At 51.0% G+C, this 22,446-nt stretch overlaps 72 non-coding genes across 72 annotated transcripts; all 72 read right to left on the bottom strand.

The window, feature by feature from the left end:
* Window positions 1-235: 235 nt before the first annotated feature.
* trnal-uag (transfer RNA leucine (anticodon UAG)) lies at window positions 236-317 on the bottom strand. Its single transcript has one exon. It is a non-coding gene; the product is annotated as a tRNA-Leu (tRNA).
* A 127-nt stretch (window positions 318-444) lies between these two features.
* Window positions 445-516, bottom strand: trnag-ucc (transfer RNA glycine (anticodon UCC)). Its single transcript has one exon. It is a non-coding gene; the product is annotated as a tRNA-Gly (tRNA).
* Window positions 517-841: 325 nt separating this feature from the next.
* trnal-uag (transfer RNA leucine (anticodon UAG)) lies at window positions 842-923 on the bottom strand. Its single transcript has one exon. It is a non-coding gene; the product is annotated as a tRNA-Leu (tRNA).
* A 127-nt stretch (window positions 924-1,050) lies between these two features.
* Window positions 1,051-1,122, bottom strand: trnag-ucc (transfer RNA glycine (anticodon UCC)). Its single transcript has one exon. It is a non-coding gene; the product is annotated as a tRNA-Gly (tRNA).
* A 325-nt stretch (window positions 1,123-1,447) lies between these two features.
* Window positions 1,448-1,529, bottom strand: trnal-aag (transfer RNA leucine (anticodon AAG)). The gene has a single exon. It is a non-coding gene; the product is annotated as a tRNA-Leu (tRNA).
* A 126-nt stretch (window positions 1,530-1,655) lies between these two features.
* On the bottom strand, window positions 1,656-1,727 carry trnag-ucc (transfer RNA glycine (anticodon UCC)). The gene has a single exon. It is a non-coding gene; the product is annotated as a tRNA-Gly (tRNA).
* Window positions 1,728-2,053: 326 nt separating this feature from the next.
* On the bottom strand, window positions 2,054-2,135 carry trnal-uag (transfer RNA leucine (anticodon UAG)). Its single transcript has one exon. It is a non-coding gene; the product is annotated as a tRNA-Leu (tRNA).
* Window positions 2,136-2,262: 127 nt separating this feature from the next.
* trnag-ucc (transfer RNA glycine (anticodon UCC)) lies at window positions 2,263-2,334 on the bottom strand. Its single transcript has one exon. It is a non-coding gene; the product is annotated as a tRNA-Gly (tRNA).
* Window positions 2,335-2,661: 327 nt separating this feature from the next.
* Window positions 2,662-2,743, bottom strand: trnal-uag (transfer RNA leucine (anticodon UAG)). The gene has a single exon. It is a non-coding gene; the product is annotated as a tRNA-Leu (tRNA).
* A 127-nt stretch (window positions 2,744-2,870) lies between these two features.
* On the bottom strand, window positions 2,871-2,942 carry trnag-ucc (transfer RNA glycine (anticodon UCC)). Its single transcript has one exon. It is a non-coding gene; the product is annotated as a tRNA-Gly (tRNA).
* Window positions 2,943-3,267: 325 nt separating this feature from the next.
* trnal-aag (transfer RNA leucine (anticodon AAG)) lies at window positions 3,268-3,349 on the bottom strand. The gene has a single exon. It is a non-coding gene; the product is annotated as a tRNA-Leu (tRNA).
* Window positions 3,350-3,475: 126 nt separating this feature from the next.
* trnag-ucc (transfer RNA glycine (anticodon UCC)) lies at window positions 3,476-3,547 on the bottom strand. The gene has a single exon. It is a non-coding gene; the product is annotated as a tRNA-Gly (tRNA).
* A 326-nt stretch (window positions 3,548-3,873) lies between these two features.
* On the bottom strand, window positions 3,874-3,955 carry trnal-uag (transfer RNA leucine (anticodon UAG)). The gene has a single exon. It is a non-coding gene; the product is annotated as a tRNA-Leu (tRNA).
* Window positions 3,956-4,082: 127 nt separating this feature from the next.
* trnag-ucc (transfer RNA glycine (anticodon UCC)) lies at window positions 4,083-4,154 on the bottom strand. The gene has a single exon. It is a non-coding gene; the product is annotated as a tRNA-Gly (tRNA).
* A 325-nt stretch (window positions 4,155-4,479) lies between these two features.
* Window positions 4,480-4,561, bottom strand: trnal-uag (transfer RNA leucine (anticodon UAG)). Its single transcript has one exon. It is a non-coding gene; the product is annotated as a tRNA-Leu (tRNA).
* A 127-nt stretch (window positions 4,562-4,688) lies between these two features.
* Window positions 4,689-4,760, bottom strand: trnag-ucc (transfer RNA glycine (anticodon UCC)). The gene has a single exon. It is a non-coding gene; the product is annotated as a tRNA-Gly (tRNA).
* A 325-nt stretch (window positions 4,761-5,085) lies between these two features.
* Window positions 5,086-5,167, bottom strand: trnal-aag (transfer RNA leucine (anticodon AAG)). Its single transcript has one exon. It is a non-coding gene; the product is annotated as a tRNA-Leu (tRNA).
* Window positions 5,168-5,293: 126 nt separating this feature from the next.
* trnag-ucc (transfer RNA glycine (anticodon UCC)) lies at window positions 5,294-5,365 on the bottom strand. The gene has a single exon. It is a non-coding gene; the product is annotated as a tRNA-Gly (tRNA).
* Window positions 5,366-5,691: 326 nt separating this feature from the next.
* Window positions 5,692-5,773, bottom strand: trnal-uag (transfer RNA leucine (anticodon UAG)). The gene has a single exon. It is a non-coding gene; the product is annotated as a tRNA-Leu (tRNA).
* A 127-nt stretch (window positions 5,774-5,900) lies between these two features.
* trnag-ucc (transfer RNA glycine (anticodon UCC)) lies at window positions 5,901-5,972 on the bottom strand. The gene has a single exon. It is a non-coding gene; the product is annotated as a tRNA-Gly (tRNA).
* Window positions 5,973-6,299: 327 nt separating this feature from the next.
* On the bottom strand, window positions 6,300-6,381 carry trnal-uag (transfer RNA leucine (anticodon UAG)). The gene has a single exon. It is a non-coding gene; the product is annotated as a tRNA-Leu (tRNA).
* Window positions 6,382-6,508: 127 nt separating this feature from the next.
* On the bottom strand, window positions 6,509-6,580 carry trnag-ucc (transfer RNA glycine (anticodon UCC)). Its single transcript has one exon. It is a non-coding gene; the product is annotated as a tRNA-Gly (tRNA).
* Window positions 6,581-6,905: 325 nt separating this feature from the next.
* trnal-aag (transfer RNA leucine (anticodon AAG)) lies at window positions 6,906-6,987 on the bottom strand. Its single transcript has one exon. It is a non-coding gene; the product is annotated as a tRNA-Leu (tRNA).
* A 126-nt stretch (window positions 6,988-7,113) lies between these two features.
* On the bottom strand, window positions 7,114-7,185 carry trnag-ucc (transfer RNA glycine (anticodon UCC)). Its single transcript has one exon. It is a non-coding gene; the product is annotated as a tRNA-Gly (tRNA).
* A 326-nt stretch (window positions 7,186-7,511) lies between these two features.
* On the bottom strand, window positions 7,512-7,593 carry trnal-uag (transfer RNA leucine (anticodon UAG)). Its single transcript has one exon. It is a non-coding gene; the product is annotated as a tRNA-Leu (tRNA).
* A 127-nt stretch (window positions 7,594-7,720) lies between these two features.
* Window positions 7,721-7,792, bottom strand: trnag-ucc (transfer RNA glycine (anticodon UCC)). Its single transcript has one exon. It is a non-coding gene; the product is annotated as a tRNA-Gly (tRNA).
* A 325-nt stretch (window positions 7,793-8,117) lies between these two features.
* Window positions 8,118-8,199, bottom strand: trnal-aag (transfer RNA leucine (anticodon AAG)). Its single transcript has one exon. It is a non-coding gene; the product is annotated as a tRNA-Leu (tRNA).
* Window positions 8,200-8,326: 127 nt separating this feature from the next.
* trnag-ucc (transfer RNA glycine (anticodon UCC)) lies at window positions 8,327-8,398 on the bottom strand. Its single transcript has one exon. It is a non-coding gene; the product is annotated as a tRNA-Gly (tRNA).
* Window positions 8,399-8,723: 325 nt separating this feature from the next.
* trnal-uag (transfer RNA leucine (anticodon UAG)) lies at window positions 8,724-8,805 on the bottom strand. Its single transcript has one exon. It is a non-coding gene; the product is annotated as a tRNA-Leu (tRNA).
* A 127-nt stretch (window positions 8,806-8,932) lies between these two features.
* On the bottom strand, window positions 8,933-9,004 carry trnag-ucc (transfer RNA glycine (anticodon UCC)). The gene has a single exon. It is a non-coding gene; the product is annotated as a tRNA-Gly (tRNA).
* Window positions 9,005-9,329: 325 nt separating this feature from the next.
* Window positions 9,330-9,411, bottom strand: trnal-uag (transfer RNA leucine (anticodon UAG)). The gene has a single exon. It is a non-coding gene; the product is annotated as a tRNA-Leu (tRNA).
* Window positions 9,412-9,538: 127 nt separating this feature from the next.
* trnag-ucc (transfer RNA glycine (anticodon UCC)) lies at window positions 9,539-9,610 on the bottom strand. The gene has a single exon. It is a non-coding gene; the product is annotated as a tRNA-Gly (tRNA).
* A 325-nt stretch (window positions 9,611-9,935) lies between these two features.
* Window positions 9,936-10,017, bottom strand: trnal-aag (transfer RNA leucine (anticodon AAG)). Its single transcript has one exon. It is a non-coding gene; the product is annotated as a tRNA-Leu (tRNA).
* Window positions 10,018-10,144: 127 nt separating this feature from the next.
* On the bottom strand, window positions 10,145-10,216 carry trnag-ucc (transfer RNA glycine (anticodon UCC)). Its single transcript has one exon. It is a non-coding gene; the product is annotated as a tRNA-Gly (tRNA).
* Window positions 10,217-10,541: 325 nt separating this feature from the next.
* Window positions 10,542-10,623, bottom strand: trnal-uag (transfer RNA leucine (anticodon UAG)). Its single transcript has one exon. It is a non-coding gene; the product is annotated as a tRNA-Leu (tRNA).
* Window positions 10,624-10,750: 127 nt separating this feature from the next.
* On the bottom strand, window positions 10,751-10,822 carry trnag-ucc (transfer RNA glycine (anticodon UCC)). Its single transcript has one exon. It is a non-coding gene; the product is annotated as a tRNA-Gly (tRNA).
* Window positions 10,823-11,147: 325 nt separating this feature from the next.
* trnal-aag (transfer RNA leucine (anticodon AAG)) lies at window positions 11,148-11,229 on the bottom strand. Its single transcript has one exon. It is a non-coding gene; the product is annotated as a tRNA-Leu (tRNA).
* A 126-nt stretch (window positions 11,230-11,355) lies between these two features.
* On the bottom strand, window positions 11,356-11,427 carry trnag-ucc (transfer RNA glycine (anticodon UCC)). Its single transcript has one exon. It is a non-coding gene; the product is annotated as a tRNA-Gly (tRNA).
* Window positions 11,428-11,753: 326 nt separating this feature from the next.
* Window positions 11,754-11,835, bottom strand: trnal-uag (transfer RNA leucine (anticodon UAG)). Its single transcript has one exon. It is a non-coding gene; the product is annotated as a tRNA-Leu (tRNA).
* Window positions 11,836-11,961: 126 nt separating this feature from the next.
* On the bottom strand, window positions 11,962-12,033 carry trnag-ucc (transfer RNA glycine (anticodon UCC)). The gene has a single exon. It is a non-coding gene; the product is annotated as a tRNA-Gly (tRNA).
* A 326-nt stretch (window positions 12,034-12,359) lies between these two features.
* Window positions 12,360-12,441, bottom strand: trnal-aag (transfer RNA leucine (anticodon AAG)). The gene has a single exon. It is a non-coding gene; the product is annotated as a tRNA-Leu (tRNA).
* Window positions 12,442-12,568: 127 nt separating this feature from the next.
* On the bottom strand, window positions 12,569-12,640 carry trnag-ucc (transfer RNA glycine (anticodon UCC)). The gene has a single exon. It is a non-coding gene; the product is annotated as a tRNA-Gly (tRNA).
* A 325-nt stretch (window positions 12,641-12,965) lies between these two features.
* trnal-uag (transfer RNA leucine (anticodon UAG)) lies at window positions 12,966-13,047 on the bottom strand. Its single transcript has one exon. It is a non-coding gene; the product is annotated as a tRNA-Leu (tRNA).
* A 127-nt stretch (window positions 13,048-13,174) lies between these two features.
* On the bottom strand, window positions 13,175-13,246 carry trnag-ucc (transfer RNA glycine (anticodon UCC)). Its single transcript has one exon. It is a non-coding gene; the product is annotated as a tRNA-Gly (tRNA).
* A 325-nt stretch (window positions 13,247-13,571) lies between these two features.
* On the bottom strand, window positions 13,572-13,653 carry trnal-uag (transfer RNA leucine (anticodon UAG)). Its single transcript has one exon. It is a non-coding gene; the product is annotated as a tRNA-Leu (tRNA).
* A 127-nt stretch (window positions 13,654-13,780) lies between these two features.
* On the bottom strand, window positions 13,781-13,852 carry trnag-ucc (transfer RNA glycine (anticodon UCC)). The gene has a single exon. It is a non-coding gene; the product is annotated as a tRNA-Gly (tRNA).
* A 325-nt stretch (window positions 13,853-14,177) lies between these two features.
* trnal-aag (transfer RNA leucine (anticodon AAG)) lies at window positions 14,178-14,259 on the bottom strand. Its single transcript has one exon. It is a non-coding gene; the product is annotated as a tRNA-Leu (tRNA).
* Window positions 14,260-14,386: 127 nt separating this feature from the next.
* trnag-ucc (transfer RNA glycine (anticodon UCC)) lies at window positions 14,387-14,458 on the bottom strand. Its single transcript has one exon. It is a non-coding gene; the product is annotated as a tRNA-Gly (tRNA).
* A 325-nt stretch (window positions 14,459-14,783) lies between these two features.
* On the bottom strand, window positions 14,784-14,865 carry trnal-uag (transfer RNA leucine (anticodon UAG)). Its single transcript has one exon. It is a non-coding gene; the product is annotated as a tRNA-Leu (tRNA).
* A 127-nt stretch (window positions 14,866-14,992) lies between these two features.
* trnag-ucc (transfer RNA glycine (anticodon UCC)) lies at window positions 14,993-15,064 on the bottom strand. Its single transcript has one exon. It is a non-coding gene; the product is annotated as a tRNA-Gly (tRNA).
* A 325-nt stretch (window positions 15,065-15,389) lies between these two features.
* trnal-aag (transfer RNA leucine (anticodon AAG)) lies at window positions 15,390-15,471 on the bottom strand. Its single transcript has one exon. It is a non-coding gene; the product is annotated as a tRNA-Leu (tRNA).
* A 126-nt stretch (window positions 15,472-15,597) lies between these two features.
* trnag-ucc (transfer RNA glycine (anticodon UCC)) lies at window positions 15,598-15,669 on the bottom strand. The gene has a single exon. It is a non-coding gene; the product is annotated as a tRNA-Gly (tRNA).
* A 533-nt stretch (window positions 15,670-16,202) lies between these two features.
* On the bottom strand, window positions 16,203-16,274 carry trnag-ucc (transfer RNA glycine (anticodon UCC)). Its single transcript has one exon. It is a non-coding gene; the product is annotated as a tRNA-Gly (tRNA).
* Window positions 16,275-16,600: 326 nt separating this feature from the next.
* trnal-aag (transfer RNA leucine (anticodon AAG)) lies at window positions 16,601-16,682 on the bottom strand. The gene has a single exon. It is a non-coding gene; the product is annotated as a tRNA-Leu (tRNA).
* A 127-nt stretch (window positions 16,683-16,809) lies between these two features.
* On the bottom strand, window positions 16,810-16,881 carry trnag-ucc (transfer RNA glycine (anticodon UCC)). Its single transcript has one exon. It is a non-coding gene; the product is annotated as a tRNA-Gly (tRNA).
* Window positions 16,882-17,207: 326 nt separating this feature from the next.
* trnal-uag (transfer RNA leucine (anticodon UAG)) lies at window positions 17,208-17,289 on the bottom strand. The gene has a single exon. It is a non-coding gene; the product is annotated as a tRNA-Leu (tRNA).
* Window positions 17,290-17,416: 127 nt separating this feature from the next.
* Window positions 17,417-17,488, bottom strand: trnag-ucc (transfer RNA glycine (anticodon UCC)). Its single transcript has one exon. It is a non-coding gene; the product is annotated as a tRNA-Gly (tRNA).
* A 326-nt stretch (window positions 17,489-17,814) lies between these two features.
* Window positions 17,815-17,896, bottom strand: trnal-uag (transfer RNA leucine (anticodon UAG)). The gene has a single exon. It is a non-coding gene; the product is annotated as a tRNA-Leu (tRNA).
* A 127-nt stretch (window positions 17,897-18,023) lies between these two features.
* On the bottom strand, window positions 18,024-18,095 carry trnag-ucc (transfer RNA glycine (anticodon UCC)). The gene has a single exon. It is a non-coding gene; the product is annotated as a tRNA-Gly (tRNA).
* A 325-nt stretch (window positions 18,096-18,420) lies between these two features.
* trnal-aag (transfer RNA leucine (anticodon AAG)) lies at window positions 18,421-18,502 on the bottom strand. Its single transcript has one exon. It is a non-coding gene; the product is annotated as a tRNA-Leu (tRNA).
* Window positions 18,503-18,628: 126 nt separating this feature from the next.
* trnag-ucc (transfer RNA glycine (anticodon UCC)) lies at window positions 18,629-18,700 on the bottom strand. Its single transcript has one exon. It is a non-coding gene; the product is annotated as a tRNA-Gly (tRNA).
* Window positions 18,701-19,026: 326 nt separating this feature from the next.
* Window positions 19,027-19,108, bottom strand: trnal-uag (transfer RNA leucine (anticodon UAG)). Its single transcript has one exon. It is a non-coding gene; the product is annotated as a tRNA-Leu (tRNA).
* Window positions 19,109-19,234: 126 nt separating this feature from the next.
* trnag-ucc (transfer RNA glycine (anticodon UCC)) lies at window positions 19,235-19,306 on the bottom strand. Its single transcript has one exon. It is a non-coding gene; the product is annotated as a tRNA-Gly (tRNA).
* A 326-nt stretch (window positions 19,307-19,632) lies between these two features.
* On the bottom strand, window positions 19,633-19,714 carry trnal-uag (transfer RNA leucine (anticodon UAG)). The gene has a single exon. It is a non-coding gene; the product is annotated as a tRNA-Leu (tRNA).
* Window positions 19,715-19,840: 126 nt separating this feature from the next.
* On the bottom strand, window positions 19,841-19,912 carry trnag-ucc (transfer RNA glycine (anticodon UCC)). The gene has a single exon. It is a non-coding gene; the product is annotated as a tRNA-Gly (tRNA).
* Window positions 19,913-20,238: 326 nt separating this feature from the next.
* Window positions 20,239-20,320, bottom strand: trnal-aag (transfer RNA leucine (anticodon AAG)). The gene has a single exon. It is a non-coding gene; the product is annotated as a tRNA-Leu (tRNA).
* A 127-nt stretch (window positions 20,321-20,447) lies between these two features.
* On the bottom strand, window positions 20,448-20,519 carry trnag-ucc (transfer RNA glycine (anticodon UCC)). Its single transcript has one exon. It is a non-coding gene; the product is annotated as a tRNA-Gly (tRNA).
* A 326-nt stretch (window positions 20,520-20,845) lies between these two features.
* On the bottom strand, window positions 20,846-20,927 carry trnal-uag (transfer RNA leucine (anticodon UAG)). Its single transcript has one exon. It is a non-coding gene; the product is annotated as a tRNA-Leu (tRNA).
* A 524-nt stretch (window positions 20,928-21,451) lies between these two features.
* trnal-aag (transfer RNA leucine (anticodon AAG)) lies at window positions 21,452-21,533 on the bottom strand. Its single transcript has one exon. It is a non-coding gene; the product is annotated as a tRNA-Leu (tRNA).
* A 127-nt stretch (window positions 21,534-21,660) lies between these two features.
* Window positions 21,661-21,732, bottom strand: trnag-ucc (transfer RNA glycine (anticodon UCC)). The gene has a single exon. It is a non-coding gene; the product is annotated as a tRNA-Gly (tRNA).
* Window positions 21,733-22,058: 326 nt separating this feature from the next.
* Window positions 22,059-22,140, bottom strand: trnal-uag (transfer RNA leucine (anticodon UAG)). The gene has a single exon. It is a non-coding gene; the product is annotated as a tRNA-Leu (tRNA).
* Window positions 22,141-22,267: 127 nt separating this feature from the next.
* trnag-ucc (transfer RNA glycine (anticodon UCC)) lies at window positions 22,268-22,339 on the bottom strand. Its single transcript has one exon. It is a non-coding gene; the product is annotated as a tRNA-Gly (tRNA).
* Window positions 22,340-22,446: the final 107 nt, after the last annotated feature.

The raw sequence follows: 22,446 nt of genomic DNA, 5'->3' as shown, positions 1-22,446 counted from the left end.
AAGCCTGGTATATACTTCTGCCGAGTTTGGAACACTTGGCCTAATCTGGATGTGTTCGACCGTCACAAGAGACAAAATGCCTCTTCACGGTTTGTATTGTCTGGGAATGGAGCCACTATACCTACGATGCCCCAAAAAGCATCAAGGACCGCACAACATTTCGAGCCACAGTTCACCTTTTCAAACCCAATTACTGACGTGAAAGCAACGAGACGGCGTTAGCACCCTACAAAAGTGGCAGCGGTGGGATTCGAACCCACGCCTCCGGAGAGACTGGAGCCTAAATCCAGCGCCTTGGACCGCTCGGCCACGCTACCCCGTTGTCAGCTCTAGGCAACCCGAGATCTTCCCGAAGCTGATCGATTGTCCAGGAGCTCATAAGACTTTTCTAATGCCCGCAAGCGGTTGAATGTCACAAGATAAAACACATCTTTCTTAAGTTTCTGCATTGGCCGGGAATCGAACCCGGGTCAACTGCTTGGAAGGCAGCTATGCTTGCCACTATACCACCAATGCCCACTACGGCCTCCATGATCGCACGGCATTTGGGGCCACGGTTCAACTTTTTACACCACGACTTACGTCCAACGAGTAAGAGATTGCCCTAAGCCTGGTATATACTTCTGCCGAGTTTGGAACACTTGGCCTAATCTGGATGTGTTCGACCGTCACAAGAGACAAAATACCTCTTCACGGTTTGTATTGTCTGGGAATGGAGCCACTATACCTACGATGCCCCAAAAAGCATCAAGGACCGCACAACATTTCGAGCCACAGTTCACCTTTTCAAACCCAATTACTGACGTGAAAGCAACGAGACGGCGTTAGCACCCTACAAAAGTGGCAGCGGTGGGATTCGAACCCACGCCTCCGGAGAGACTGGAGCCTAAATCCAGCGCCTTGGACCGCTCGGCCACGCTACCCCGTTGTCAGCTCTAGGCAACCCGAGATCTTCCCGAAGCTGATCGATTGTCCAGGAGCTCATAAGACTTTTCTAATGCCCGCAAGCGGTTGAATGTCACAAGATAAAACACATCTTTCTTAAATTTCTGCATTGGCCGGGAATCGAACCCGGGTCAACTGCTTGGAAGGCAGCTATGCTTGCCACTATACCACCAATGCCCACAACGGCCTCCATGATCGCACGGCATTTGGGGCCACGGTTCAACTTTTCACACCACGACTTACGTCCAACGAGTAAGAGATTGCCCTAAGCCTGGTATATACTTCTGCCGAGTTTGGAACACTTGGCCTAATCTGGATGTGTTCGACCGTCACAAGAGACAAAATGCCTCTTCACGGTTTGTATTGTCTGGGAATGGAGCCACTATACCTACGATGCCCCAAAAAGCATCAAGGACCGCACAACATTTCGAGCCACAGTTCACCTTTTCAAACCCAATTACTGACGTGAAAGCAACGAGACGGCGTTAGCACCCTACAAAAGTGGCAGCGGTGGGATTCGAACCCACGCCTCCGGAGAGACTGGAGCCTTAATCCAGCGCCTTGGACCGCTCGGCCACGCTACCTTGTTGTCAGCTCTTGGCCACCCGAGATCTTCCCGAAGCTGATCGATTGTCCAGGAGCTCATAAGACTTTTCTAATGTCCGCAAGCGTTGAATGTCACAAGATAAAACACATCTTTCTTAAGTTTCTGCATTGGCCGGGAATCGAACCCGGGTCAACTGCTTGGAAGGCAGCTATGCTTGCCACTATACCACCAATGCCCACAACGGCCTCCATGATCGCACGGATTTTGGAGCCACGGTTCAACTTTTCACACCACCGACTTACGTCCAACGAGTAAGAGATTGCCCTAAGCCTGGTATATACTTCTGCCGAGTTTGGAACACTTGGCCTAATCTGGATGTGTTCGACCGTCACAAGAGACAAAATGCCTCTTCACGGTTTGTATTGTCTGGGAATGGAGCCACTATACCTACGATGCCCCAAAAAGCATCAAGGACCGCACAACATTTCGAGCCACAGTTCACCTTTTCAAACCCAATTACTGACGTGAAAGCAACGAGACGGCGTTAGCACCCTACAAAAGTGGCAGCGGTGGGATTCGAACCCACGCCTCCGGAGAGACTGGAGCCTAAATCCAGCGCCTTGGACCGCTCGGCCACGCTACCCCGTTGTCAGCTCTAGGCAACCCGAGATCTTCCCGAAGCTGATCGATTGTCCAGGAGCTCATAAGACTTTTCTAATGCCCGCAAGCGGTTGAATGTCACAAGATAAAACACATCTTTCTTAAGTTTCTGCATTGGCCGGGAATCCAACCCGGGTCAACTGCTTGGAAGGCAGCTATGCTTGCCACTATACCACCAATGCCCACAACGGCCTCCATGATCGCACGGATTTTGGAGCCACGGTTCAACTTTTCACACCACCGACTTACGTCCAACGAGTAAGAGATTGCCCTAAGCCTGGTATATACTTCTGCCGAGTTTGGAACACTTGGCCTAATCTGGATGTGTTCGACCGTCACAAGAGACAAAATGCCTCTTCACGGTTTGTATTGTCTGGGAATGGAGCCACTATACCTACGATGCCCCAAAAAAGCATCAAGGACCGCACAACATTTCGAGCCACAGTTCACCTTTTCAAACCCAATTACTGACGTGAAAGCAACGAGACGGCGTTAGCACCCTACAAAAGTGGCAGCGGTGGGATTCGAACCCACGCCTCCGGAGAGACTGGAGCCTAAATCCAGCGCCTTGGACCGCTCGGCCACGCTACCCCGTTGTCAGCTCTAGGCAACCCGAGATCTTCCCGAAGCTGATCGATTGTCCAGGAGCTCATAAGACTTTTCTAATGCCCGCAAGCGGTTGAATGTCACAAGATAAAACACATCTTTCTTAAATTTCTGCATTGGCCGGGAATCGAACCCGGGTCAACTGCTTGGAAGGCAGCTATGCTTGCCACTATACCACCAATGCCCACAACGGCCTCCATGATCGCACGGCATTTGGGGCCACGGTTCAACTTTTCACACCACGACTTACGTCCAACGAGTAAGAGATTGCCCTAAGCCTGGTATATACTTCTGCCGAGTTTGGAACACTTGGCCTAATCTGGATGTGTTCGACCGTCACAAGAGACAAAATGCCTCTTCACGGTTTGTATTGTCTGGGAATGGAGCCACTATACCTACGATGCCCCAAAAAGCATCAAGGACCGCACAACATTTCGAGCCACAGTTCACCTTTTCAAACCCAATTACTGACGTGAAAGCAACGAGACGGCGTTAGCACCCTACAAAAGTGGCAGCGGTGGGATTCGAACCCACGCCTCCGGAGAGACTGGAGCCTTAATCCAGCGCCTTGGACCGCTCGGCCACGCTACCTTGTTGTCAGCTCTTGGCCACCCGAGATCTTCCCGAAGCTGATCGATTGTCCAGGAGCTCATAAGACTTTTCTAATGTCCGCAAGCGTTGAATGTCACAAGATAAAACACATCTTTCTTAAGTTTCTGCATTGGCCGGGAATCGAACCCGGGTCAACTGCTTGGAAGGCAGCTATGCTTGCCACTATACCACCAATGCCCACAACGGCCTCCATGATCGCACGGATTTTGGAGCCACGGTTCAACTTTTCACACCACCGACTTACGTCCAACGAGTAAGAGATTGCCCTAAGCCTGGTATATACTTCTGCCGAGTTTGGAACACTTGGCCTAATCTGGATGTGTTCGACCGTCACAAGAGACAAAATGCCTCTTCACGGTTTGTATTGTCTGGGAATGGAGCCACTATACCTACGATGCCCCAAAAAGCATCAAGGACCGCACAACATTTCGAGCCACAGTTCACCTTTTCAAACCCAATTACTGACGTGAAAGCAACGAGACGGCGTTAGCACCCTACAAAAGTGGCAGCGGTGGGATTCGAACCCACGCCTCCGGAGAGACTGGAGCCTAAATCCAGCGCCTTGGACCGCTCGGCCACGCTACCCCGTTGTCAGCTCTAGGCAACCCGAGATCTTCCCGAAGCTGATCGATTGTCCAGGAGCTCATAAGACTTTTCTAATGCCCGCAAGCGGTTGAATGTCACAAGATAAAACACATCTTTCTTAAGTTTCTGCATTGGCCGGGAATCGAACCCGGGTCAACTGCTTGGAAGGCAGCTATGCTTGCCACTATACCACCAATGCCCACAACGGCCTCCATGATCGCACGGCATTTGGGGCCACGGTTCAACTTTTTACACCACGACTTACGCCCAACGAGTAAGAGATTGCCCTAAGCCTGGTATATACTTCTGCCGAGTTTGGAACACTTGGCCTAATCTGGATGTGTTCGACCGTCACAAGAGACAAAATACCTCTTCACGGTTTGTATTGTCTGGGAATGGAGCCACTATACCTACGATGCCCCAAAAAGCATCAAGGACCGCACAACATTTCGAGCCACAGTTCACCTTTTCAAACCCAATTACTGACGTGAAAGCAACGAGACGGCGTTAGCACCCTACAAAAGTGGCAGCGGTGGGATTCGAACCCACGCCTCCGGAGAGACTGGAGCCTAAATCCAGCGCCTTGGACCGCTCGGCCACGCTACCCCGTTGTCAGCTCTAGGCAACCCGAGATCTTCCCGAAGCTGATCGATTGTCCAGGAGCTCATAAGACTTTTCTAATGCCCGCAAGCGGTTGAATGTCACAAGATAAAACACATCTTTCTTAAATTTCTGCATTGGCCGGGAATCGAACCCGGGTCAACTGTTTGGAAGGCAGCTATGCTTGCCACTATACCACCAATGCCCACAACGGCCTCCATGATCGCACGGCATTTGGGGCCACGGTTCAACTTTTCACACCACGACTTACGTCCAACGAGTAAGAGATTGCCCTAAGCCTGGTATATACTTCTGCCGAGTTTGGAACACTTGGCCTAATCTGGATGTGTTCGACCGTCACAAGAGACAAAATGCCTCTTCACGGTTTGTATTGTCTGGGAATGGAGCCACTATACCTACGATGCCCCAAAAAGCATCAAGGACCGCACAACATTTCGAGCCACAGTTCACCTTTTCAAACCCAATTACTGACGTGAAAGCAACGAGACGGCGTTAGCACCCTACAAAAGTGGCAGCGGTGGGATTCGAACCCACGCCTCCGGAGAGACTGGAGCCTTAATCCAGCGCCTTGGACCGCTCGGCCACGCTACCTTGTTGTCAGCTCTTGGCCACCCGAGATCTTCCCGAAGCTGATCGATTGTCCAGGAGCTCATAAGACTTTTCTAATGTCCGCAAGCGTTGAATGTCACAAGATAAAACACATCTTTCTTAAGTTTCTGCATTGGCCGGGAATCGAACCCGGGTCAACTGCTTGGAAGGCAGCTATGCTTGCCACTATACCACCAATGCCCACAACGGCCTCCATGATCGCACGGATTTTGGAGCCACGGTTCAACTTTTCACACCACCGACTTACGTCCAACGAGTAAGAGATTGCCCTAAGCCTGGTATATACTTCTGCCGAGTTTGGAACACTTGGCCTAATCTGGATGTGTTCGACCGTCACAAGAGACAAAATGCCTCTTCACGGTTTGTATTGTCTGGGAATGGAGCCACTATACCTACGATGCCCCAAAAAGCATCAAGGACCGCACAACATTTCGAGCCACAGTTCACCTTTTCAAACCCAATTACTGACGTGAAAGCAACGAGACGGCGTTAGCACCCTACAAAAGTGGCAGCGGTGGGATTCGAACCCACGCCTCCGGAGAGACTGGAGCCTAAATCCAGCGCCTTGGACCGCTCGGCCACGCTACCCCGTTGTCAGCTCTAGGCAACCCGAGATCTTCCCGAAGCTGATCGATTGTCCAGGAGCTCATAAGACTTTTCTAATGCCCGCAAGCGGTTGAATGTCACAAGATAAAACACATCTTTCTTAAGTTTCTGCATTGGCCGGGAATCCAACCCGGGTCAACTGCTTGGAAGGCAGCTATGCTTGCCACTATACCACCAATGCCCACAACGGCCTCCATGATCGCACGGATTTTGGAGCCACGGTTCAACTTTTCACACCACCGACTTACGTCCAACGAGTAAGAGATTGCCCTAAGCCTGGTATATACTTCTGCCGAGTTTGGAACACTTGGCCTAATCTGGATGTGTTCGACCGTCACAAGAGACAAAATGCCTCTTCACGGTTTGTATTGTCTGGGAATGGAGCCACTATACCTACGATGCCCCAAAAAAGCATCAAGGACCGCACAACATTTCGAGCCACAGTTCACCTTTTCAAACCCAATTACTGACGTGAAAGCAACGAGACGGCGTTAGCACCCTACAAAAGTGGCAGCGGTGGGATTCGAACCCACGCCTCCGGAGAGACTGGAGCCTAAATCCAGCGCCTTGGACCGCTCGGCCACGCTACCCCGTTGTCAGCTCTAGGCAACCCGAGATCTTCCCGAAGCTGATCGATTGTCCAGGAGCTCATAAGACTTTTCTAATGCCCGCAAGCGGTTGAATGTCACAAGATAAAACACATCTTTCTTAAATTTCTGCATTGGCCGGGAATCGAACCCGGGTCAACTGCTTGGAAGGCAGCTATGCTTGCCACTATACCACCAATGCCCACAACGGCCTCCATGATCGCACGGCATTTGGGGCCACGGTTCAACTTTTCACACCACGACTTACGTCCAACGAGTAAGAGATTGCCCTAAGCCTGGTATATACTTCTGCCGAGTTTGGAACACTTGGCCTAATCTGGATGTGTTCGACCGTCACAAGAGACAAAATGCCTCTTCACGGTTTGTATTGTCTGGGAATGGAGCCACTATACCTACGATGCCCCAAAAAGCATCAAGGACCGCACAACATTTCGAGCCACAGTTCACCTTTTCAAACCCAATTACTGACGTGAAAGCAACGAGACGGCGTTAGCACCCTACAAAAGTGGCAGCGGTGGGATTCGAACCCACGCCTCCGGAGAGACTGGAGCCTTAATCCAGCGCCTTGGACCGCTCGGCCACGCTACCTTGTTGTCAGCTCTTGGCCACCCGAGATCTTCCCGAAGCTGATCGATTGTCCAGGAGCTCATAAGACTTTTCTAATGTCCGCAAGCGTTGAATGTCACAAGATAAAACACATCTTTCTTAAGTTTCTGCATTGGCCGGGAATCGAACCCGGGTCAACTGCTTGGAAGGCAGCTATGCTTGCCACTATACCACCAATGCCCACAACGGCCTCCATGATCGCACGGATTTTGGAGCCACGGTTCAACTTTTCACACCACCGACTTACGTCCAACGAGTAAGAGATTGCCCTAAGCCTGGTATATACTTCTGCCGAGTTTGGAACACTTGGCCTAATCTGGATGTGTTCGACCGTCACAAGAGACAAAATGCCTCTTCACGGTTTGTATTGTCTGGGAATGGAGCCACTATACCTACGATGCCCCAAAAAGCATCAAGGACCGCACAACATTTCGAGCCACAGTTCACCTTTTCAAACCCAATTACTGACGTGAAAGCAACGAGACGGCGTTAGCACCCTACAAAAGTGGCAGCGGTGGGATTCGAACCCACGCCTCCGGAGAGACTGGAGCCTAAATCCAGCGCCTTGGACCGCTCGGCCACGCTACCCCGTTGTCAGCTCTAGGCAACCCGAGATCTTCCCGAAGCTGATCGATTGTCCAGGAGCTCATAAGACTTTTCTAATGCCCGCAAGCGGTTGAATGTCACAAGATAAAACACATCTTTCTTAAGTTTCTGCATTGGCCGGGAATCGAACCCGGGTCAACTGCTTGGAAGGCAGCTATGCTTGCCACTATACCACCAATGCCCACAACGGCCTCCATGATCGCACGGCATTTGGGGCCACGGTTCAACTTTTTACACCACGACTTACGTCCAACGAGTAAGAGATTGCCCTAAGCCTGGTATATACTTCTGCCGAGTTTGGAACACTTGGCCTAATCTGGATGTGTTCGACCGTCACATGAGACAAAATGCCTCTTCACGGTTTGTATTGTCTGGGAATGGAGCCACTATACCTACGATGCCCCAAAAAGCATCAAGGACCGCACAACATTTCGAGCCACAGTTCACCTTTTCAAACCCAATTACTGACGTGAAAGCAACGAGACGGCGTTAGCACCCTACAAAAGTGGCAGCGGTGGGATTCGAACCCACGCCTCCGGAGAGACTGGAGCCTTAATCCAGCGCCTTGGACCGCTCGGCCACGCTACCTTGTTGTCAGCTCTTGGCCACCCGAGATCTTCCCGAAGCTGATCGATTGTCCAGGAGCTCATAAGACTTTTCTAATGCCCGCAAGCGGTTGAATGTCACAAGATAAAACACATCTTTCTTAAGTTTCTGCATTGGCCGGGAATCAAACCCGGGTCAACTGCTTGGAAGGCAGCTATGCTTGCCACTATACCACCAATGCCCACAACGGCCTCCATGATCGCACGGCATTTGGGGCCACGGTTCAACTTTTCACACCACGACTTACGTCCAACGAGTAAGAGATTGCCATAAGCCTGGTATATACTTCTGCCGAGTTTGGAACACTTGGCCTAATCTGGATGTGTTCGACCGTCACAAGAGACAAAATGCCTCTTCACGGTTTGTATTGTCTGGGAATGGAGCCACTATACCTACGATGCCCCAAAAAGCATCAAGGACCGCACAACATTTCGAGCCACAGTTCACCTTTTCAAACCCAATTACTGACGTGAAAGCAACGAGACGGCGTTAGCACCCTACAAAAGTGGCAGCGGTGGGATTCGAACCCACGCCTCCGGAGAGACTGGAGCCTAAATCCAGCGCCTTGGACCGCTCGGCCACGCTACCCCGTTGTCAGCTCTAGGCCACCCGAGATCTTCCCGAAGCTGATCGATTGTCCAGGAGCTCATAAGACTTTTCTAATGCCCGCAAGCGGTTGAATGTCACAAGATAAAACACATCTTTCTTAAGTTTCTGCATTGGCCGGGAATCGAACCCGGGTCAACTGCTTGGAAGGCAGCTATGCTTGCCACTATACCACCAATGCCCACAACGGCCTCCATGATCGCACGGCATTTGGGGCCACGGTTCAACTTTTCACACCACGACTTACGTCCAACGAGTAAGAGATTGCCCTGAGCCTGGTATATACTTCTGCCGAGTTTGGAACACTTGGCCTAATCTGGATGTGTTCGACCGTCACAAGAGACAAAATGCCTCTTCACGGTTTGTATTGTCTGGGAATGGAGCCACTATACCTACGATGCCCCAAAAAGCATCAAGGACCGCACAACATTTCGAGCCACAGTTCACCTTTTCAAACCCAATTACTGACGTGAAAGTAACGAGACGGCGTTAGCACCCTACAAAAGTGGCAGCGGTGGGATTCGAACCCACGCCTCCGGAGAGACTGGAGCCTAAATCCAGCGCCTTGGACCGCTCGGCCACGCTACCCCGTTGTCAGCTCTAGGCCACCCGAGATCTTCCCGAAGCTGATCGATTGTCCAGGAGCTCATAAGACTTTTCTAATGCCCGCAAGCGGTTGAATGTCACAAGATAAAACACATATTTCTTAAGTTTCTGCATTGGCCGGGAATCGAACCCGGGTCAACTGCTTGGAAGGCAGCTATGCTTGCCACTATACCACCAATGCCCACAACGGCCTCCATGATCGCACGGCATTTGGGGCCACGGTTCAACTTTTTACACCACGACTTACGTCCAACGAGTAAGAGATTGCCCTAAGCCTGGTATATACTTCTGCCGAGTTTGGAACACTTGGCCTAATCTGGATGTGTTCGACCGTCACAAGAGACAAAATGCCTCTTCACGGTTTGTATTGTCTGGGAATGGAGCCACTATACCTACGATGCCCCAAAAAGCATCAAGGACCGCACAACATTTCGAGCCACAGTTCACCTTTTCAAACCCAATTACTGACGTGAAAGCAACGAGACGGCGTTAGCACCCTACAAAAGTGGCAGCGGTGGGATTCGAACCCACGCCTCCGGAGAGACTGGAGCCTTAATCCAGCGCCTTGGACCGCTCGGCCACGCTACCTTGTTGTCAGCTCTTGGCCACCTGAGATCTTCCCGAAGCTGATCGATTGTCCAGGAGCTCATAAGACTTTTCTAATGCCCGCAAGCGGTTGAATGTCACAAGATAAAACACATCTTTCTTAAGTTTCTGCATTGTCCGGGAATCGAACCCGGGTCAACTGCTTGGAAGGCAGCTATACTTGCCACTATACCACCAATGCCCACAACGGCCTCCATGATCGCACGGCATTTGGGGCCACGGTTCAACTTTTCACACCACGACTTACGTCCAACGAGTAAGAGATTGCCCTAAGCCTGGTATATACTTCTGCCGAGTTTGGAACACTTGGCCTAATCTGGATGTGTTCGACCGTCACAAGAGACAAAATGCCTCTTCACGGTTTGTATTGTCTGGGAATGGAGCCACTATACCTACGATGCCCCAAAAAGCATCAAGGACCGCACAACATTTCGAGCCACAGTTCACCTTTTCAAACCCAATTACTGACGTGAAAGCAACGAGACGGCGTTAGCACCCTACAAAAGTGGCAGCGGTGGGATTCGAACCCACGCCTCCGGAGAGACTGGAGCCTAAATCCAGCGCCTTGGACCGCTCGGCCACGCTACCCCGTTGTCAGCTCTAGGCAACCCGAGATCTTCCCGAAGCTGATCGATTGTCCAGGAGCTCATAAGACTTTTCTAATGCCCGCAAGCGGTTGAATGTCACAAGATAAAACACATCTTTCTTAAGTTTCTGCATTGGCCGGGAATCGAACCCGGGTCAACTGCTTGGAAGGCAGCTATGCTTGCCACTATACCACCAATGCCCACAACGGCCTCCATGATCGCACGGCATTTGGGGCCACGGTTCAACTTTTTACACCACGACTTACGTCCAACGAGTAAGAGATTTCCCTAAGCCTGGTATATACTTCTGCCGAGTTTGGAACACTTGGCCTAATCTGGATGTGTTTGACCGTCACAAGAGACAAAATGCCTCTTCACGGTTTGTATTGTCTGGGAATGGAGCCACTATACCTACGATGCCCCAAAAAGCATCAAGGACCGCACAACATTTCGAGCCACAGTTCACCTTTTCAAACCCAATTACTGACGTGAAAGCAACGAGACAGCGTTAGCACCCTACAAAAGTGGCAGCAGTGGGATTCGAACCCACGCCTCCGGAGAGACTGGAGCCTTAATCCAGCGCCTTGGACCGCTCGGCCACGCTACCTTGTTGTCAGCTCTTGGCAACCCGAGATCTTCCCGAAGCTGATCGATTGTCCAGGAGCTCATAAGACTTTTCTAATGCCCGCAAGCGTTGAATGTCACAAGATAACACACATCTTTCTTAAGTTTCTGCATTGGCCGGGAATCGAACCCGGGTCAACTGCTTGGAAGGCAGCTATGCTTGCCACTATACCACCAATGCCCACAACGGCCTCCATGATCGCACGGATTTTGGAGCCACGGTTCAACTTTTCACACCACCGACTTACGTCCAACGAGTAAGAGATTGCCCTAAGCCTGGTATATACTTCTGCCGAGTTTGGAACACTTGGCCTAATCTGGATGTGTTCGACCGTCACAAGAGACAAAATGCCTCTTCACGGTTTGTATTGTCTGGGAATGGAGCCACTATACCTACGATGCCCCAAAAAGCATCAAGGACCGCACAACATTTCGAGCCACAGTTCACCTTTTCAAACCCAATTACTGACGTGAAAGCAACGAGACGGCGTTAGCACCCTACAAAAGTGGCAGCTGTGGGATTCGAACCCACGCCTCCGGAGAGACTGGAGCCTAAATCCAGCGCCTTGGACCGATCGGCCACGCTACCCCGTTGTCAGCTCTTGGCAACCCGAGATCTTCCCGAAGCTGATCGATTGTCCAGGAGCTCATAAGACTTTTCTAATGCCCGCAAGCGTTGAATGTCACAAGATAAAACACATCTTTCTTAAGTTTCTGCATTGGCCGGGAATCGAACCCGGGTCAACTGCTTGGAAGGCAGCTATGCTTGCCACTATACCACCAATGCCCACAACGGCCTCCATGATCGCACGGATTTTGGAGCCACGGTTCAACTTTTCACACCACCGACTTACGTCCAACGAGTAAGAGATTGCCCTAAGCCTGGTATATACTTCTGCCGAGTTTGGAACACTTGGCCTAATCTGGATGTGTTCGACCGTCACAAGAGACAAAATGCCTCTTCACGGTTTGTATTGTCTGGGAATGGAGCCACTATACCTACGATGCCCCAAAAAGCATCAAGGACCGCACAACATTTCGAGCCACAGTTCACCTTTTCAAACCCAATTACTGACGTGAAAGCAACGAGACGGCGTTAGCACCCTACAAAAGTGGCAGCGGTGGGATTCGAACCCACGCCTCCGGAGAGACTGGAGCCTTAATCCAGCGCCTTGGACCGCTCGGCCACGCTACCTTGTTGTCAGCTCTTGGCCACCCGAGATCTTCCCGAAGCTGATCGATTGTCCAGGAGCTCATAAGACTTTTCTAATGCCCGCAAGCGGTTGAATGTCACAAGATAAAACACATCTTTCTTAAGTTTCTGCATTGGCCGGGAATCGAACCCGGGTCAACTGCTTGGAAGGCAGCTATGCTTGCCACTATACCACCAATGCCCACAACGGCCTCCATGATCGCACGGCATTTGGGGCCACGGTTCAACTTTTCACACCACGACTTACGTCCAACGAGTAAGAGATTGCCCTAAGCCTGGTATATACTTCTGCCGAGTTTGGAACACTTGGCCTAATCTGGATGTGTTCGACCGTCACAAGAGACAAAATGCCTCTTCACGGTTTGTATTGTCTGGGAATGGAGCCACTATACCTACGATGCCCCAAAAAGCATCAAGGACCGCACAACATTTCGAGCCACAGTTCACCTTTTCAAACCCAATTACTGACGTGAAAGCAACGAGACGGCGTTAGCACCCTACAAAAGTGGCAGCGGTGGGATTCGAACCCACGCCTCCAGAGAGACTGGAGCCTAAATCCAGCGCCTTGGACCGCTCGGCCACGCTACCCCGTTGTCAGCTCTAGGCAACCCGAGATCTTCCCGAAGCTGATCGATTGTCCAGGAGCTCATAAGACTTTTCTAATGCCCGCAAGCGGTTGAATGTCACAAGATAAAACACATCTTTCTTAAGTTTCTGCATTGGCCGGGAATCGAACCCGGGTCAACTGCTTGGAAGGCAGCTATGCTTGCCACTATACCACCAATGCCCACAACGGCCTCCATGATCGCACGGCATTTGGGGCCACGGTTCAACTTTTTACACCACGACTTACGTCCAACGAGTAAGAGATTGCCCTAAGCCTGGTATATACTTCTGCCGAGTTTGGAACACTTGGCCTAATCTGGATGTGTTCGACCGTCACAAGAGACAAAATGCCTCTTCACGGTTTGTATTGTCTGGGAATGGAGCCACTATACCTACGATGCCCCAAAAAGCATCAAGGACCGCACAACATTTCGAGCCACAGTTCACCTTTTCAAACCCAATTACTGACGTGAAAGCAACGAGACGGCGTTAGCACCCTACAAAAGTGGCAGCGGTGGGATTCGAACCCACGCCTCCGGAGAGACTGGAGCCTAAATCCAGCGCCTTGGACCGCTCGGCCACGCTACCCCGTTGTCAGCTCTAGGCAACCCGAGATCTTCCCGAAGCTGATCGATTGTCCAGGAGCTCATAAGACTTTTCTAATGCCCGCAAGCGGTTGAATGTCACAAGATAAAACTCATCTTTCTAAAGTTTCTGCATTGGCCGGGAATCGAACCCGGGTCAACTGCTTGGAAGGCAGCTATGCTTGCCACTATACCACCAATGCCCACAACGGCCTCCATGATCGCACGGCATTTGGGGCCACGGTTCAACTTTTTACACCACGACTTACGTCCAACGAGTAAGAGATTGCCCTAAGCCTGGTATATACTTCTGCCGAGTTTGGAACACTTGGCCTAATCTGGATGTGTTTGACCGTCACAAGAGACAAAATGCCTCTTCACGGTTTGTATTGTCTGGGAATGGAGCCACTATACCTACGATGCCCCAAAAAGCATCAAGGACCGCACAACATTTCGAGCCACAGTTCACCTTTTCAAACCCAATTACTGACGTGAAAGCAACGAGACGGCGTTAGCACCCTACAAAAGTGGCAGCGGTGGGATTCGAACCCACGCCTCCGGAGAGACTGGAGCCTTAATCCAGCGCCTTGGACCGCTCGGCCACGCTACCTTGTTGTCAGCTCTTGGCCACCCGAGATCTTCCCGAAGCTGATCGATTGTCCAGGAGCTCATAAGACTTTTCTAATGCCCGCAAGCGGTTGAATGTCACAAGATAAAACACATCTTTCTTAAGTTTCTGCATTGGCCGGGAATCGAACCCGGGTCAACTGCTTGGAAGGCAGCTATGCTTGCCACTATACCACCAATGCCCACAACGGCCTCCATGATCGCACGGCATTTGGGGCCACGGTTCAACTTTTCACACCACGACTTACGTCCAACGAGTAAGAGATTGCCCTAAGCCTGGTATATACTTCTGCCGAGTTTGGAACACTTGGCCTAATCTGGATGTGTTCGACCGTCACAAGAGACAAAATGCCTCTTCACGGTTTGTATTGTCTGGGAATGGAGCCACTATACCTACGATGCCCCAAAAAGCATCAAGGACCGCACAACATTTCGAGCCACAGTTCACCTTTTCAAACCCAATTACTGACGTGAAAGCAACGAGACGGCGTTAGCACCCTACAAAAGTGGCAGCGGTGGGATTCGAACCCACGCCTCCGGAGAGACTGGAGCCTAAATCCAGCGCCTTGGACCGCTCGGCCACGCTACCCCGTTGTCAGCTCTAGGCAACCCGAGATCTTCCCGAAGCTGATCGATTGTCCAGGAGCTCATAAGACTTTTCTAATGCCCGCAAGCGGTTGAATGTCACAAGATAAAACACATCTTTCTTAAGTTTCTGCATTGGCCGGGAATCGAACCCGGGTCAACTGCTTGGAAGGCAGCTATGCTTGCCACTATACCACCAATGCCCACAACGGCCTCCATGATCGCACGGCATTTGGGGCCACGGTTCAACTTTTTACACCACGACTTACGTCCAACGAGTAAGAGATTGCCCTAAGCCTGGTATATACTTCTGCCGAGTTTGGAACACTTGGCCTAATCTGGATGTGTTTGACCGTCACAAGAGACAAAATGCCTCTTCACGGTTTGTATTGTCTGGGAATGGAGCCACTATACCTACGATGCCCCAAAAAGCATCAAGGACCGCACAACATTTCGAGCCACAGTTCACCTTTTCAAACCCAATTACTGACGTGAAAGCAACGAGACAGCGTTAGCACCCTACAAAAGTGGCAGCAGTGGGATTCGAACCCACGCCTCCGGAGAGACTGGAGCCTTAATCCAGCGCCTTGGACCGCTCGGCCACGCTACCTTGTTGTCAGCTCTTGGCAACCCGAGATCTTCCCGAAGCTGATCGATTGTCCAGGAGCTCATAAGACTTTTCTAATGCCCGCAAGCGTTGAATGTCACAAGATAAAACACATCTTTCTTAAGTTTCTGCATTGGCCGGGAATCCAACCCGGGTCAACTGCTTGGAAGGCAGCTATGCTTGCCACTATACCACCAATGCCCACAACGGCCTCCATGATCGCACGGATTTTGGAGCCACGGTTCAACTTTTCACACCACCGACTTACGTCCAACGAGTAAGAGATTGCCCTAAGCCTGGTATATACTTCTGCCGAGTTTGGAACACTTGGCCTAATCTGGATGTGTTCGACCGTCACAAGAGACAAAATGTCTCTTCACGGTTTGTATTGTCTGGGAATGGAGCCACTATACCTACGATGCCCCAAAAAGCATCAAGGACCGCACAACATTTCGAGCCACAGTTCACCTTTTCAAACCCAATTACTGACGTGAAAGCAACGAGACGGCGTTAGCACCCTACAAAAGTGGCAGCTGTGGGATTCGAACCCACGCCTCCGGAGAGACTGGAGCCTAAATCCACATCTTGGACCGCTCGGCCACGCTACCCCGTTGTCAGCTCTTGGCAACCCGAGATCTTCCCGAAGCTGATCGATTGTCCAGGAGCTCATAAGACTTTTCTAATGCCCGCAAGCGTTGAATGTCACAAGATAAAACACATCTTTCTTAAGTTTCTGCATTGGCCGGGAATCGAACCCGGGTCAACTGCTTGGAAGGCAGCTATGCTTGCCACTATACCACCAATGCCCACAACGGCCTCCATGATCGCACGGATTTTGGAGCCACGGTTCAACTTTTCACACCACCGACTTACGTCCAACGAGTAAGAGATTGCCCTAAGCCTGGTATATACTTCTGCCGAGTTTGGAACACTTGGCCTAATCTGGATGTGTTCGACCGTCACAAGAGACAAAATGCCTCTTCACGGTTTGTATTGTCTGGGAATGGAGCCACTATACCTACGATGCCCCAAAAAGCATCAAGGACCGCACAACATTTCGAGCCACAGTTCACCTTTTCAAACCCAATTACTGACGTGAAAGCAACGAGACGGCGTTAGCACCCTACAAAAGTGGCAGCGGTGGGATTCGAACCCACGCCTCCGGAGAGACTGGAGCCTTAATCCAGCGCCTTGGACCGCTCGGCCACGCTACCTTGTTGTCAGCTCTTGGCCACCCGAGATCTTCCCGAAGCTGATCGATTGTCCAGGAGCTCATAAGACTTTTCTAATGCCCGCAAGCGGTTGAATGTCACAAGATAAAACACATCTTTCTTAAGTTTCTGCATTGGCCGGGAATCGAACCCGGGTCAACTGCTTGGAAGGCAGCTATGCTTGCCACTATACCACCAATGCCCACAACGGCCTCCATGATCGCACGGATTTTGGAGCCACGGTTCAACTTTTCACACCACCGACTTACGTCCAACGAGTAAGAGATTGCCCTAAGCCTGGTATATACTTCTGTCGAGTTTGGAACACTTGGCCTAATCTGGATGTGTTCGACCGTCACAAGAGACAAAATGCCTCTTCACGGTTTGTATTGTCTGGGAATGGAGCCACTATACCTACGATGCCCCAAAAAGCATCAAGGACCGCACAACATTTCGAGCCACAGTTCACCTTTTCAAACCCAATTACTGACGTGAAAGCAACGAGACGGCGTTAGCACCCTACAAAAGTGGCAGCGGTGGGATTCGAACCCACGCCTCCGGAGAGACTGGAGCCTAAATCCAGCGCCTTGGACCGCTCGGCCACGCTACCTTGTTGTCAGCTCTAGGCAACCCGAGATCTTCCCGAAGCTGATCGATTGTCCAGGAGCTCATAAGACTTTTCTAATGCCCGCAAGCGGTTGAATGTCACAAGATAAAACACATCTTTCTTAAGTTTCTGCATTGGCCGGGAATCGAACCCGGGTCAACTGCTTGGAAGGCAGCTATGCTTGCCACTATACCACCAATGCCCACAACGGCCTCCATGATCGCACGGATTTTGGAGCCACGGTTCAACTTTTCACACCACCGACTTACGTCCAACGAGTAAGAGATTGCCCTAAGCCTGGTATATACTTCTGCCGAGTTTGGAACACTTGGCCTAATCTGGATGTGTTCGACCGTCACAAGAGACAAAATGCCTCTTCACGGTTTGTATTGTCTGGGAATGGAGCCACTATACCTACGATGCCCCAAAAAGCATCAAGGACCGCACAACATTTCGAGCCACAGTTCACCTTTTCAAACCCAATTACTGACGTGAAAGCAACGAGACGGCGTTAGCACCCTACAAAAGTGGCAGCGGTGGGATTCGAACCCACGCCTCCGGAGAGACTGGAGCCTAAATCCAGCGCCTTGGACCGCTCGGCCACGCTACCCCGTTGTCAGCTCTAGGCAACCCGAGATCTTCCCGAAGCTGATCGATTGTCCAGGAGCTCATAAGACTTTTCTAATGCCCGCAAGCGGTTGAATGTCACAAGATAAAACACATCTTTCTTAAGTTTCTGCATTGGCCAGGAATCGAACCCGGGTCAACTGCTTGGAAGGCAGCTATGCTTGCCACTATACCACCAATGCCCACAACGGCCTCCATGATCGCACGGCATTTGGGGCCACGGTTCAACTTTTTACACCACGACTTACGTCCAACGAGTAAGAGATTGCCCTAAGCCTGGTATATACTTCTGCCGAGTTTGGAACACTTGGCCTAATCTGGATGTGTTTGACCGTCACAAGAGACAAAATGCCTCTTCACGGTTTGTATTGTCTGGGAATGGAGCCACTATACCTACGATGCCCCAAAAAGCATCAAGGACCGCACAACATTTCGAGCCACAGTTCACCTTTTCAAACCCAATTACTGACGTGAAAGCAACGAGACAGCGTTAGCACCCTACAAAAGTGGCAGCAGTGGGATTCGAACCCACGCCTCCGGAGAGACTGGAGCCTTAATCCAGCGCCTTGGACCGCTCGGCCACGCTACCTTGTTGTCAGCTCTTGGCAACCCGAGATCTTCCCGAAGCTGATCGATTGTCCAGGAGCTCATAAGACTTTTCTAATGCCCGCAAGCGTTGAATGTCACAAGATAAAACACATCTTTCTTAAGTTTCTGCATTGGCCGGGAATCGAACCCGGGTCAACTGCTTGGAAGGCAGCTATGCTTGCCACTATACCACCAATGCCCACAACGGCCTCCATGATCGCACGGATTTTGGAGCCACGGTTCAACTTTTCACACCACCGACTTACGTCCAACGAGTAAGAGATTGCCCTAAGCCTGGTATATACTTCTGCCGAGTTTGGAACACTTGGCCTAATCTGGATGTGTTCGACCGTCACAAGAGACAAAATGCCTCTTCACGGTTTGTATTGTCTGGGAATGGAGCCACTATACCTACGATGCCCCAAAAAGCATCAAGGACCGCACAACATTTCGAGCCACAGTTCACCTTTTCAAACCCAATTACTGACGTGAAAGCAACGAGACGGCGTTAGCACCCTACAAAAGTGGCAGCTGTGGGATTCGAACCCACGCCTCCGGAGAGACTGGAGCCTAAATCCAGCGCCTTGGACCGCTCGGCCACGCTACCCCGTTGTCAGCTCTTGGCAACCCGAGATCTTCCCGAAGCTGATCGATTGTCCAGGAGCTCATAAGACTTTTCTAATGCCCGCAAGCGTTGAATGTCACAAGATAAAACACATCTTTCTTAAGTTTCTGCATTGGCCGGGAATCGAACCCGGGTCAACTGCTTGGAAGGCAGCTATGCTTGCCACTATACCACCAATGCCCACAACGGCCTCCATGATCGCACGGATTTTGGAGCCACGGTTCAACTTTTCACACCACCGACTTACGTCCAACGAGTAAGAGATTGCCCTAAGCCTGGTATATACTTCTGCCGAGTTTGGAACACTTGGCCTAATCTGGATGTGTTCGACCGTCACAAGAGACAAAATGTCTCTTCACGGTTTGTATTGTCTGGGAATGGAGCCACTATACCTACGATGCCCCAAAAAGCATCAAGGACCGCACAACATTTCGAGCCACAGTTCACCTTTTCAAACCCAATTACTGACGTGAAAGCAACGAGACGGCGTTAGCACCCTACAAAAGTGGCAGCTGTGGGATTCGAACCCACGCCTCCGGAGAGACTGGAGCCTAAATCCAGCGCCTTGGACCGCTCGGCCACGCTACCCCGTTGTCAGCTCTTGGCAACCCGAGATCTTCCCGAAGCTGATCGATTGTCCAGGAGCTCATAAGACTTTTCTAATGCCCGCAAGCGTTGAATGTCACAAGATAAAACACATCTTTCTTAAGTTTCTGCATTGGCCGGGAATCGAACCCGGGTCAACTGCTTGGAAGGCAGCTATGCTTGCCACTATACCACCAATGCCCACAACGGCCTCCATGATCGCACGGATTTTGGAGCCACGGTTCAACTTTTCACACCACCGACTTACGTCCAACGAGTAAGAGATTGCCCTAAGCCTGGTATATACTTCTGCCGAGTTTGGAACACTTGGCCTAATCTGGATGTGTTCGACCGTCACAAGAGACAAAATGCCTCTTCACGGTTTGTATTGTCTGGGAATGGAGCCACTATACCTACGATGCCCCAAAAAGCATCAAGGACCGCACAACATTTCGAGCCACAGTTCACCTTTTCAAACCCAATTACTGACGTGAAAGCAACGAGACGGCGTTAGCACCCTACAAAAGTGGCAGCGGTGGGATTCGAACCCACGCCTCCGGAGAGACTGGAGCCTTAATCCAGCGCCTTGGACCGCTCGGCCACGCTACCTTGTTGTCAGCTCTTGGCCACCCGAGATCTTCCCGAAGCTGATCGATTGTCCAGGAGCTCATAAGACTTTTCTAATGCCCGCAAGCGGTTGAATGTCACAAGATAAAACACATCTTTCTTAAGTTTCTGCATTGGCCGGGAATCGAACCCGGGTCAACTGCTTGGAAGGCAGCTATGCTTGCCACTATACCACCAATGCCCACAACGGCCTCCATGATCGCACGGATTTTGGAGCCACGGTTCAACTTTTCACACCACCGACTTACGTCCAACGAGTAAGAGATTGCCCTAAGCCTGGTATATACTTCTGTCGAGTTTGGAACACTTGGCCTAATCTGGATGTGTTCGACCGTCACAAGAGACAAAATGCCTCTTCACGGTTTGTATTGTCTGGGAATGGAGCCACTATACCTACGATGCCCCAAAAAGCATCAAGGACCGCACAACATTTCGAGCCACAGTTCACCTTTTCAAACCCAATTACTGACGTGAAAGCAACGAGACGGCGTTAGCACCCTACAAAAGTGGCAGCTGTGGGATTCGAACCCACGCCTCCGGAGAGACTGGAGCCTAAATCCAGCGCCTTGGACCGCTCGGCCACGCTACCCCGTTGTCAGCTCTTGGCAACCCGAGATCTTCCCGAAGCTGATCGATTGTCCAGGAGCTCATAAGACTTTTCTAATGCCCGCAAGCGTTGAATGTCACAAGATAAAACACATCTTTCTTAAGTTTCTGCATTGGCCGGGAATCGAACACGGGTCAACTGCTTGGAAGGCAGCTATGCTTGCCACTATACCACCAATGCCCACAACGGCCTCCATGATCGCACGGATTTTGGAGCCACGGTTCAACTTTTCACACCACCGACTTACGTCCAACGAGTAAGAGATTGCCCTAAGCCTGGTATATACTTCTGCCGAGTTTGGAACACTTGGCCTAATCTGGATGTGTTCGACCGTCACAAGAGACAAAATGCCTCTTCACGGTTTGTATTGTCTGGGAATGGAGCCACTATACCTACGATGCCCCAAAAAGCATCAAGGACCGCACAACATTTCGAGCCACAGTTCACCTTTTCAAACCCAATTACTGACGTGAAAGCAACGAGACGGCGTTAGCACCCTACAAAAGTGGCAGCGGTGGGATTCGAACCCACGCCTCCGGAGAGACTGGAGCCTTAATCCAGCGCCTTGGACCGCTCGGCCACGCTACCTTGTTGTCAGCTCTTGGCCACCCGAGATCTTCCCGAAGCTGATCGATTGTCCAGGAGCTCATAAGACTTTTCTAATGCCCGCAAGCGGTTGAATGTCACAAGATAAAACACATCTTTCTTAAGTTTCTGCATTGGCCGGGAATCGAACCCGGGTCAACTGCTTGGAAGGCAGCTATGCTTGCCACTATACCACCAATGCCCACAACGGCCTCCATGATCGCACGGATTTTGGAGCCACGGTTCAACTTTTCACACCACCGACTTACGTCCAACGAGTAAGAGATTGCCCTAAGCCTGGTATATACTTCTGTCGAGTTTGGAACACTTGGCCTAATCTGGATGTGTTCGACCGTCACAAGAGACAAAATGCCTCTTCACGGTTTGTATTGTCTGGGAATGGAGCCACTATACCTACGATGCCCCAAAAAGCATCAAGGACCGCACAACATTTCGAGCCACAGTTCACCTTTTCAAACCCAATTACTGACGTGAAAGCAACGAGACGGCGTTAGCACCCTACAAAAGTGGCAGCGGTGGGATTCGAACCCACGCCTCCGGAGAGACTGGAGCCTAAATCCAGCGCCTTGGACCGCTCGGCCACGCTACCTTGTTGTCAGCTCTAGGCAACCCGAGATCTTCCCGAAGCTGATCGATTGTCCAGGAGCTCATAAGACTTTTCTAATGCCCGCAAGCGGTTGAATGTCACAAGATAAAACACATCTTTCTTAAGTTTCTGCATTGGCCGGGAATCGAACCCGGGTCAACTGCTTGGAAGGCAGCTATGCTTGCCACTATACCACCAATGCCCACAACGGCCTCCATGATCGCACGGATTTTGGAGCCACGGTTCAACTTTTCACACCACCGACTTACGTCCAACGAGTAAGAGATTGCCCTAAGCCTGGTATATACT

This window comes from Hypomesus nipponensis, chromosome 3 (genome assembly GCF_054491055.1).
Source record: "Hypomesus nipponensis isolate SF chromosome 3, ASM5449105v1, whole genome shotgun sequence".
In the NCBI taxonomy this organism is placed as follows: domain Eukaryota; kingdom Metazoa; phylum Chordata; class Actinopteri; order Osmeriformes; family Osmeridae; genus Hypomesus; species Hypomesus nipponensis.
Note: the sequence above shows the minus strand (reverse complement) of the source record. Positions and strands in the feature narration are given on the sequence as shown.